The sequence below is a fragment of the Coregonus clupeaformis genome, chromosome 23 (assembly GCF_020615455.1).
Source record: "Coregonus clupeaformis isolate EN_2021a chromosome 23, ASM2061545v1, whole genome shotgun sequence".
Taxonomy (NCBI): Eukaryota; Metazoa; Chordata; class Actinopteri; order Salmoniformes; family Salmonidae; genus Coregonus; species Coregonus clupeaformis.
Window position 1 is genome coordinate 5,456,450 of NC_059214.1, and position 12,301 is coordinate 5,468,750.

Below are 12,301 nucleotides of genomic sequence, written 5' to 3' on the forward strand. Positions count from 1 at the left end.
CCCCCCGGCATTTTTCCTATTTTGCTGCCTAACAACCTGGAATTAAAATTGATTTTTTTGGGGGTTTGTATCATTTGATTTACACAACATGTCTACCATTTTGAAGATGCAAAAAACTTTTTTGGGTGTGAAATAAGACAAAAAAACAGAACTTGAGCGTGCATAACTATTCACCCCCCATTACAGCTGCAAGTCTGTTGGAGTATGTCTCTATAAGCTTGGCACATCTAGCCACTGGGATTTTTGCCCATTCTTCAAGGAAAAACTGCTCTATCCATCAAGTTGGACGGGTTCTGCTGGTGTACAGCAATCTTTAAGTCATACCACAGATTCTCAATTAGATTGAGATCTGGGCTTTGACTAGGCCATTCCAAGACATTTCAATGTTTCCCCTTAAACCACTCAAGTGTTGCTTGGCCTGCTGGAAGGTTAACCTCCGTCACAGTCTCAAATCTCTGGAAGACTGAAAAAGGTTTCCTTCAAGAATTTCCTGTATTTAGCGCCATCCATCATTCATTCAATTCTGACCAGTTTTCCAGTCCCTGCTGATGAAAAACATCCCCACAGCATGATGCTGCCACCACCATGCTTCACTGTGGGGATGGTGTTCTCGGGGTGATGAGAGGTGTTGGGTTTGTCCAGACATGGTGTTTTCCTTGATGGCCAAAAAGCTCAATGTTAGTCTCATCTGACCAGAGTACCTTCTTCCATATGTTTGGGGAGCCTCCCACATGCCTTTTGCCGAACACCAAACGTGTTTGCTTATTTTTTTCTTTAAGCAATGGCTTGTTTCTGGCCACTCTTCCGTAAAGCCCAGCTCTGTGGAGTGGATGGCTTAAAGTGGTCCTATGGACAGATACTCCAATCTCCGCTGTGGAGCTTTGCAGCTCCTTCAGGGTTATCTTTGGTCTCTTTGTTGCCTCTCTGATTAATGCCCTCCTTGCCTGGTCCGTGAGTTTTGGTGGGCGGCCCTCTCTTGGCAGGTTTGTTGTGGTGCTATATTCTTTCCATTATTTAATAATGGATTTACAGTTTTTTTCAATTGCTTAAGCACAATTTTGAAAACAGGGCCCGGTTTTTCAAACCCCTTCACACACAATTAGCACAACACTACACCAAAGTAGCACAACACCTCAGATAATTTGCAAAATGGAACACTTTTGTCAAAACTATACAATGTCTTATAAAAACCTTATTTTGTTGTCATAACATGAACCCAACCATCATATGGTCTGATTCTGTTTGAATCAGTTAAACACTCCAGTGCTCAACCTAAAACACTTTTAGCATTTACACAGAGAAAGTGTAAAAATAAATTCACCAACACCACATGACACCAATTGTGCAGACTAATGAAAATATGTATTTATTTTCATGTACTCAAGTCAGTCAATACTGAACATTTTCACCAAAACATTCATAACAAAACATTTTCCAGTTTTCATACAGTATTACTGAACGTACCATTGTACTGTAAGCTTACAGTAATACTGTAACATAAATTACATATCCAGTTCAGTACCGACTAAAAAAGAAAAACAACCTAAACATCTCTCCGCCTAGCTGGATCTGGCCACAGGGCTTCGTCAACATCACAGGCTATATTTTCATTTGCAAGGCAACGTGGGAAGAATATTTTGGAGTGATCGAATCCACCCTTGTATGGATGCTGCTTCAATTTGATCACATGCTTCCACCATAGCTTGAATGAGGCCATCTGGACATAGGGCCGGAGATCATAAACCTTCCACCGCCATGCTGAGAATAACTCCTCGATGGGGTTTAGGAAGGGGGAGTATGGTGGAAGGTTTTGAACTGTAAATTGTGGGTGTTGATGAAACCAGTTTTGGACCAGTTCAGAACGATGGAAAGCTACATTGTCCCAGACGACAATGTATTGCATCTGGTCCCTTTGGTTTGCTGCTGTGATAATATTGTGTAATCTGTCTAAAGATGTAAGAATGAGGTCAGTGTTGTAAGGACCCAAGTTGGCATGGCGGTGGAGGACCTCATTCTGTGTAATGGCAGCACAAAGGGTAATGTTACCCCCACGTTGCCCTGGTACATTGACAATAGCCCTGTGGCCAATTATGTTTCTTCCCCTTCTTCTCACTGTTGTCAGGTTAAATCCAGCCTCATCAATGTATATAAACTAATGCGGGACTTCCTCCGCATCCATTTGCAAAACTCTCTGAAATACAGCAAAAGATCACATTGTGTAGATCAATTTACTGTAGGACTGCTATACAGTAAAATGACATGTACAGTAAAAAGGTTATGTGTGCAGTACACAATACTACAGTCAGTGAACAAAACGTACCACCACATATTCACGCCGCAGGCCTTTCACCCTGTCTGAATTTCTTTCAAATGGCACTTTATAGTTGTTTAATCAGAACTTGATGTTTTTTAAGGATACGGGCTATTGTGGACAGAGAGACCTGTTGGACATTATTGAACATTTGGTGATCATTGACAATATGGGCTTGAATATCTCTAAGTCTGATTGCATTATTGGCCAAAACAAGGTTAATGATCTCTCTCTCTTGCTCCTGTGTGAATATGGGGCCCCTCCCTCCTTGGTGTTCTCAACGTTCAATCCTATGTTGGCCAAACAAAATACATGTAGCTTACTGTAAAATGATACAGGAATAGATACCAAAACTGTTGATATAGTACATGCAGTAAGCTATGGATTTTCTGTTGACAGAAGATACGTTTCTCACCTGTGCTCTTGACGAAATGTCCGAACTATTGATGCCACCGTGTACCTGCTTAGGTTAGGCTGTACTCTCAGTCCAGCCTCCCTCAGTGGTAGTCCGTGGTTTATTACATGGTCCACAATTGTAGCACGAATTTCGTTACACAGATTTGGTTGTCTTCTTTGAGCATGTCCTACCCCTCCTCCAGGTCTTCCTCTCCCTCTTCCTCTGACACCGTCCATTTTTTTTGAAGACAGGTGAACTTATCTGTTGCCTTTTATAGTGCTTAAACCTGATTGGTGTCTCTACAAATAAGCACCAGTGTGTGTGCACACCTGGTGGCTGTGTTTAACCAATTGGTTCATGGTTGTGTTCATTTGAAAGCCTTTGCTTTGAAATTGCAAGGAAATGACATCATGATACATTTCTGTGTCAAATGCATACAAATGTGTTTGAAAATCTTTGCTGGACATCATTGGAAAATCAAATGAAATCAGCCAAGACCTCAGAAAAATTAATTGTAGACCTCCACAAGTCTGGTTCATCATTGGGAGCAATTTCCAAATGCCTGAAGGTACCACGTTCATCTGTACAAACAATAGTGCGCAAGTATAAACACCATGGGACCACGCAGCCATCATACCGCTCAGGAAGGAGACGGATCTGTCTCCTAGAGATGAACGTACTTTGGTGCGAAAAGTGCAAATCAATCCCAGAACAACAGCAAAGGACCTTGTGAAGATGCTGGAGGAAACAGGTACAAAAGTATCTATATCCACAGTAAAACGAGTCCTATATCGACATAACCTGAAAGGCCGCTCAGCAAGGAAGAAGCCACTGCTCCAAAACCGCCATAAAAAAGCCAGACTACGGTTTGCAACTGCACATGGGGACAAAGATCGTACTTTTTGGAGAAATATCCTCTGGTCTGATGAAACAAAAATAGAACTGTTTGGCCATCGTTATGTTTGGAGGAAAAAAGGGGGTTGCTTGCAAGCCGAAGAACACCATCCCAACCGTGAAGCACGGGGGTGGCAGCATCATGCTGTGGGGGTGCTTTGCTGCAGGAGGGACTGGTGCACTTCACAAAATAGATGGTATCATGAGGAAGGAAAATTATGTGGATATATTGAAGCAACATCTTAAGACATCCGTCAGGAAGTTAAAACTTGGTCGCAAATGGGTCTTCAAAATTGACAATGACCCCAAGCATACTTCAAAGTTGTGGCAAACTGGCTTAAGGACAACAAAGTCAAGGTATTGGAGGGGCCATCACAAAGCCCTGATCTGAATCCTATAGAAAATGTGTGGGCAGAACTGAAAAAGCATGTGCGAGCAAGGAGGCCTACAAACCTGACTCAGCTCTGTCAGGAGGAATGGGCCAAAATTCACCCAACTTATTGTGGGAAGCTTGTGGAAGGCTACACGAAACGTTTGACCCAAGTTAAACAATTTAAAGGCAATGCTACCAAATACTAATTGAGTGTATGTAAACTTCTGACCCACTGGGAATGTGATGAAAGAAATAAAAGCTGAAATAAATAATTCTCTCTACTATTATTCTGACATTTCACATTCTTAAAATAAAGTGGTGATCATAACTGACCAAAAACAGGGAATTTTTACTAGGATTAAATGTCAGGAATTGTAAAAAACTGAGTTTAAATGTATTTGGCTAAGGTGTATGTAAACTTCCGACTTCAACTGTAATTGGTTGCACCAGATCTTATTTAGGGGCTTCATAGCAAAGGGGGTGAATACATATGCATGCACCACTTTTCCGTTATTTATTTTTTGAAACAAGTTATTTTTTTCATTTCACTTCACCAATTTGGAATATTTTGTGTATGCCCATTACATGAAATCCAAATAAAAATCTATTTAAATTACAGGTTGTAATGCATCAAAATAGGAAAAACGCCAAGGGGGATGAATACTTTTGCAAGGACCTGTATGTCAGTGAGACTAAACGGTGCCTTGTGTTTTAATATTATGCATCATTTAGCCAACCATTCCCACAGAATCCAGAGGTTGTAGGACTTCTGTGTGTGCTAGAGGAAGATGGTCCTCTCTAGCCAAACACACTGGAGTAGTCTAGGTTACCACGTCAGGTGTGTGTATGGTACGGATCCTGACAAAGACGGTATGGCGAGAAGAGACGGTGAGCAAACATTATCACTAGTGACCAATCAGCATGCAGAAGTTAATATTTACAGAAACACCTCAAATTCCAATATGTGTGTGTATCCGTGTATGTGAATTGCTGTCTCTGTTTATTTCTTGGACATTGACTGTCTCTACTGTATGACTTATGTCTCATCAATGTGTCTGTAATGGCTTTCCGTAGTATCTTTGTGTGAGTAGCTGTGTCTGTGTATCGGTGTGTCTGTCTTCGTATGGCTGTCCTAAAGAGAGTATCTGTGTGCGGCTAGCTATGTCTGTACGACTGTCCCTGTAAGTGTACTGTATCTGTGTTTGATTAGTCATGTCTGTAGTCAGTGGAGCTCATTAGTCTGGTCACTCCCGTCTTGAACTCAAATCTGAACCTGGACCAGTTGAACTTTAGGTTAAAGGTTAGGACTTCAGTAGGTAAGGCTGGCCCCTAGGTCCGTGTGTTCCCTGGTCACTATGTGCGTTTCTCATGACCACAGATTGTACAAGGAGAAATAAAGCATTTTTAAAAAGTAATGTTTTTAAAAAACTTCTACACATTCATATGATCTAGAGTGAAGAAAAAAATAACTTCAATGATTTCTTCATATTTCACATTACTTAATAATATCTTGAAGATCATATCTTAAAGGGATTCTCCGGTACTTTTGTATACCTTTTAGCCAGTAGTTCTGAAAGTAGCACTCACCAGCCAAAGGTGGTCCCCGAAAATTGCATACTACGTCACATGTGCAGATATGTGCACCATGTCATTGCTCTCTCTCTCGCTCTGCTGTGGTGCATCATGCGCATCTTGCTGGCTGTCACACATCGAGCGAGAGGCTGAAGCTCATTGGTTGAACTCAAATTGCTAGAGGGCTGGAACACGTAGAGGAAAATGTAGGGAAAATGGCATAGCACAGTTTCCAGAAAAACAGTTGCTAGGGATTTCGTGGCTAATTGAGGTAAAACAATAATTCTGCTCAGAGATTATGCATGTATGAACTACACATTGCACACATCCAGTGGGAGGTTTAAAAAAATACTTAGTAGTCACCAAAGTTCCGGAGCATGTCTTTAATCGATATTCAAGCACTGACATAAATTATCACAACTGAAAACATAATTTCCTATGGTTACCCACCTCATTTCATTCTAACAGCACTACTGCCACCACATGGTCATGTAGGGAAATTAAACCAAGCACAAGCATCCATGATGATCAAATGCTGAAAACACAAACCCCATCTCTAATCTAGAACTACATACATTTAAGACCATTGAACATTTTAATAATCACAATCACATTCACTGTATTTACAGTATTATGAATTAATCTTAAATACATTAAGATTGATAGGTTGATAGAATTCTCTTTCATGATTCACTCCATATGTCTCCTCTTCGTCACCTTTTCACATCGCTCCTTTTCCATCATTCCTCCATATTCCGTCCGTTCTTACCAAACTTCCACCAGACTGCGGTGAGGATGACAGCGAGAAGCAGGATGAGACAGCCTGTGACCAGGTAGGCTACGGGCAGGAAGTTGTTCTGACCCCCGAACCAGCTGACTGTGGACAGGACCACTTCCTTTCTGCCCTGGAAGTACTCCACTGGGGAAGTCTGGAGAAGGGGCAGAGGTCAAGGATAAACATAGCCACATACGGTGAACACAAACCTTTAATGTTAACATAGAGGCTTTAAATAGTCAGTAGGCATACTATTAGTGGGCTACCATCATTTTTTCACACAGATAAAGGAAATAGATGTTTTTGTGCTTCATGTGCTGTGACTTTCCATTGTTCTTGAAACTGATCAAATAAACAAATCCAATAATCCAAGCCACAACCTACTGTTTCACTACCATCCAAAGAGAAACTAGCTACACTAACCCCAATCCACCTAAGGGTTGGAAATAGGAGCATGCAATTGGGAAATACAGTAAAAAAATATATATATATAGTTTTGATTCAATTGACTCAAATCTCAATGTGATCTCCCCTGGTAAGACAATCATTAATAACCATATGCATAACAAAGGATACTGTAGGAGATATGGACGCTGTAGTTTCCAGCCGGCAGCCCCTCGGTGAAGGGTTCTATGGCTCGGTTCAGGACCCCGTAGAGCTTCTTGAAGTTGGGGAAGGCAGCCTCCCTCATCCACACAATCAGGTCCTCGTTGATGAAGCCGTTGTTGTTACGGTCCCAGGGTCCAGGTCATACACTGGCTTCTGCCAGTACAGAGGCTGGGCCGTGCCTGACAACACATAGATAACGGTTAGATCTAGAGTCCAGACAATGTTTTGACAACAGTAATACAACATTTAGAGCAACATTGAGACATGATTTGGAAAAGGTTTTGACAACAGTCATACAACATTTGGAAAGGTAAGAGGAAGCAGTGATAGAAATGTCTATTAATGTGGTATTAATAATAGTGATGGCCATGAACGATGAACATGCCATGAACACACTGTGGGTGTGAGACACACCTTCAAACACCTGTGCTAATGTTTGGGTCTTGTTCGCCTGTGGGTTGCGGAACTTGACGTTCTTGTCGGTGTACCAGGTGATGCCCTTCCTGAACAGAGGAACATGGACCACCGGACCGCTCGCTGCGGAGTGGTACACCAGAGTGAAGGAGTCTGGGACAAACACAAACAAAACTCGTCAATTAATCAAAACCAGGTATTTCATGTCAGAGAGAGATTTGATCATATCACTGGATATTAAAAGGTGCTTAATACAGTCACATTATTAGCAGAGACTCATAACATAAACTGATATTGTTGAGTAATGGTGTAATACCGTTGAACATGCTGTTGGCCACAGCCCCACAGGGGGCGATAGGTAGTCCGTTCTTATCCTTTATGAAGGGCTTGCAATAGGAGCTGGGGTTCTGTAGAGACAGACAGGAAGAATTTGATGGGGCAGAAGTTGTAAAAGTTTAGAATGAACCAGAGAATTAAGAGGATGAAGACAGAGAAGAATAGATTGATAGATAAACAGTAGCTACCTTGAGGTTTTCCTTTCTCCCAATCATCTGTCCATCGTCCCTGGAGTCCATGTATTGCCGGAGGTTCTGGTGGAAGTTGATCAGGCCGTAGTAGAAGAACACATCTCCCTGGGACAGGAAATGCATCATCACTGTGCGTCTTAAAGGACTTGGATTTCGCTTCCAACATTTTGAACACTGACACATACAGTACATTAGCGTGTGGTCTTGCCGAAGTGTACACAACAAGGCAAACACACATACTCACACACCTTGAACATGTTTTCGATGTTAAACACCACAGTGCAGTTGCAGCTCTGGTTCGCATTGGCACGGTCTTTACGCTTCTCAAAACACTTATCACATGAACCTGCGTGTGTGTAGTCTACCTGTAGAGGGACGGAAGGAGAGATAGCAGGAGGGAGAGAAATAGATACTGTGCATTCGGAAAGTATTCAGACCCCTTCACTTTTTCCACATTTTGTTACGTTACAGCCTTAATCTAAAATTGATTAAATAAAACATTATCCTCATCAATCTACACACAATACCCCATAATGACAAAGCAAACAGGTTTAGAAATTTTAGCAAATGTATTAAAAATAAAAAAACTGAAATATCTTATTTACGTAAGTATTCAGACCCTTTGCTATGAGACTCGAAATTGAGCTCAGGTGCATCCTGTTTCCATTGATCATCCTTGAGATGTTTCTATAACTTTATTGGAGTCCACCTGTGGTAAATTCAATTGATTGGACATGATTTGGAAAGGTACACACCTGTCTATATAAGGTCCCACAGTTGACAGTGCATGTCAGGAGCAAAAACCAAGCCATGAGGTCGAAGGGAATTGTCCGTAGAGCTCGAGACAGGCTTGTGTCGAGGCACAGATCTGGGGAAGGGTACCAACAAATGTCTGCAGCATTGAAGGACCCCAAGAACACAGTGGCCTCCATCATTCTTAAATGGAAGAAGTTTGGAACCACCAAGACTCTTCCTAGAGCTGACCGCCCGGCTAAACTGAGCAATCGGGGGAGAAGGGCCTTGGTCAGGGAGGTGACCAAGAACCCGATGGCCACTCTGACAGAGCTCCAGAGTTCCTCTGTGGAGATGGGAGAACCTTCCAGAAGGACAACCATCTCTGCAGCACTCCACCAATCAGGCCTTTATGGCCGAGTGGCCAGACGGAAGCCACTCCTCAGTAAAAGGCACATGACAGCCCGCGTGGAGTTTGCCAAAAGCCACCTAAAGGACTCTGTGACCATGAGAAACAAGATTCTCTGGTCTGATGAAACCAAGATTGAACTCTTTGGCCTGAATGCCAAAGCGTCACGCTGGGAGGAAACATGGCACCATCCCTACGGTGAAGCATGGTGGTGGCAGCATCATGCTGTGGTAATGTTTTTCAGCCGGCAGGGACTGGGAAACTAGTCAGGATCGAGGGACAGATGAACGGAGCAAAGTACAGAGATCCTGATGAAATCCTGATCCAGAGCGCTCAGGACCTCAGACTGGGGTGAAGGTTCACTTTCCAACAGGACAACAACCCTAAGCATACAGCCAAGACAACGCAGGAGTGGCTTCAGGACAAGTCTCTGAATATCCTTGAGTGGCCCAGCCAGAGCCTGGACTTGAACACGATCAAACATCTCTGGAGAGACCTGAAAATAGCTGTGCAGCGACACTCCCCCATCCAACCTGACAGAGCTTGAGAGGATGTGCAGAGAAGAATGGGAGAAACTCCCCAAATACAGGTGTGCCAAGCGTCATACCCAAGAAAACTCTAGGCTGTAATCGCTGCCAAAGGTTTTTTATAAATTAGATAACATTCCTAAAAACCTGTTTTTGCTTTGTCATTATGGGGTATTGTGTGTAGATTGAGAGAAAAAAAAGAAAAAAAAGAATCCATGTTCGAATAAGGCTGTAATGTAACAAAATGTGTCAAAAGTCAAGGGGTCTGAATACTTACCGAATGCACTCTATAGCAAACACATTAAAATCTATATGAATCTCAGAATGTTTGTTTCCCACAGCCTTGTTATACTGTAGCTACACATTCTCCAGAATACCCTGGAACTGTTCCCTCTCATAGTCTCTACCTCTCTATCAGAATACCCTGGAACTGTTCCCTCTCATAGTCTCTACCTCTCTATCAGAATACCCTGGAACTGTTCCCTCTCATAGTCTCTACCTCTCTATCAGAATACCCTGGAACTGTTCCCTCTCATAGTCTCTACCTCTCTATCAGAATACCCTGGAACTGTTCCCTCTCATAGTCTCTACCTCTCTATCAGAATACCCTGGAACTGTTCCCTCTCATAGTCTCTACCTCTCTATCAGAATACCCTGGAACTGTTCCCTCTCATAGTCTCTACCTCTCTATCAGAATACCCTGGAACTGTTCCCTCTCCCATAGTCTCTACCTCTCTATCAGAATACCCTGGAACTGTTCCCTCTCATAGTCTCTACCTCTCTATCAGAATACCCTGGAACTGTTTCCCTCTCATAGTCTCTACCTCTCTATCAGAATACCCTGGAACTGTTCCCTCTCATAGTCTCTACCTCTCTATCAGAATACCCTGGAACTGTTTCCCTCTCATAGTCTCTACCTCTCTATCAGAATACCCTGGAACTGTTCCCTCTCATAGTCTCTACCTCTCTATCAGAATACCCTGGAACTGTTCCCTCTCATAGTCTCTACCTCTCTATCAGAATACCCCGGAACTGTTCCCTCTCATAGTCTCTACCTCTCTATCAGAATACCCTGGAACTGTTCCCTCTCATAGTCTCTACCTCTCTATCAGAATACCCTGGAACTGTTCCCTCTCATAGTCTCTACCTCTCTATCAGAATACCCTGGAACTGTTCCCTCTCATAGTCTCTACCTCTCTATCAGAATACCCTGGAACTGTTCCCTCTCATAGTCTCTACCTCTCTATCAGAATACCCTGGAACTGTTCCCTCTCATAGTCTCTACCTCTCTATCAGAATACCCTGGAACTGTTCCCTCTCATAGTCTCTACCTCTCTATCAGAATACCCTGGAACGGTTCCCTCTCATAGTCTCTACCTCTCTATCAGAATACCCTGGAACTGTTCCTCTCATAGTCTCTACCTCTCTATCAGAATACCCTGGAACTGTTCCCTCTCATAGTCTCTACCTCTCTATCAGAATACCCTGGAACTGTTCCCTCTCATAGTCTCTACCTCTCTATCAGAATACCCTGGAACTGTTCCCTCTCATAGTCTCTACCTCTCTATCAGAATACCCTGGAACTGTTCCCTCTCATAGTCTCTACCTCTCTATCAGAATACCCTGGAACGGTTCCCTCTCATAGTCTCTACCTCTCTATCAGAATACCCTGGAACTGTTCCCTCTCATAGTCTCTACCTCTCTATCAGAATACCCTGGAACTGTTCCCTCTCATAGTCTCTACCTCTCTATCAGAATACCCTGGAACTATTCCCTCTCATAGTCTCTACCTCTCTATCAGAATACCCTGGAACGGTTTCCTCTCATAGTCTCTACCTCTCTATCAGAATACCCTGGAATTGTTCCCTCTCATAGTCTCTACCTCTCTATCAGAATACCCTGGAACTGTTCCCTCTCATATTGTCTCTACCTCTCTATCAGAATATCCTGGATCTGCTCTTATTGTCTCCTACCTATCCCTCTGTCTTGTGTTCATGGTTAGATAAGCTATGCACTCTGGAGGGTGTTACCTGCTCCATTTCAAGTGATTGTGTGTGTGTGGTATCGGTAGAGGGAAAAAAAGTATTAGTTTTATTGGGAAAGGATCGCTTACTCACCTTCAGTTCGTGTGTATTCTGCACGGTGACAAGTCAGCCACACCCCCCAGCAGCACACACACAGCGGCCATACTGTAGAAGAAAGGCAGGACGGTTTGAGCTGTAGAGCATTGGGGACCAGGCAGGCAGTCTCTGCTGTTTGAAAGCAGAGTTATCAGGCCTCGGGCCAGGGGCCCAGCGTTGGCCTTCGCCTGCCCATGACAGAGAGCTCCGGCTGGGAAGGGAGAGGAGTACGGGAAATTCAGACAACCAGAGAACAAGCAGGGAGAGGAGTCTTCCCTCTCTTCTCTTCCGGTCTTCTTTAACGCGGTCTTATCAAAAACATTTCTCTCCCTCGACTAGGGTGGGGAAGACCTTTGAGACAGGCTGCTGGCCGTTACTCATTAACCAGAATCCTCCGCTCTACTTGCTCTTTTTCTACTGTTCTTTGCTCACTCCTTCCCTAGCGATTCAGTCCTACATACATACTGATGTATTTCAGCGATCATATCATCTAAGTACTAAAATATCTCCGGTTTATTTTCCGACAGTACCTTACGATCAGTTATTTCTTCCCCCACTAAAAACTAGTTGCCGTTGTCTGTTTCAGCTTCCCTAGTTGTAGAACACACTCACATACAGGATGTTATGATAAACCAGACTTC

At 43.1% G+C, this 12,301-nt stretch overlaps 1 pseudogene; it reads right to left on the bottom strand.

The window, feature by feature from the left end:
* Positions 1–5,915: 5,915 nt before the first annotated feature.
* On the bottom strand, positions 5,916–12,041 carry LOC123481668 (annotated as a pseudogene).
* Between the last annotated feature and the right edge of the window lie 260 nt (positions 12,042–12,301).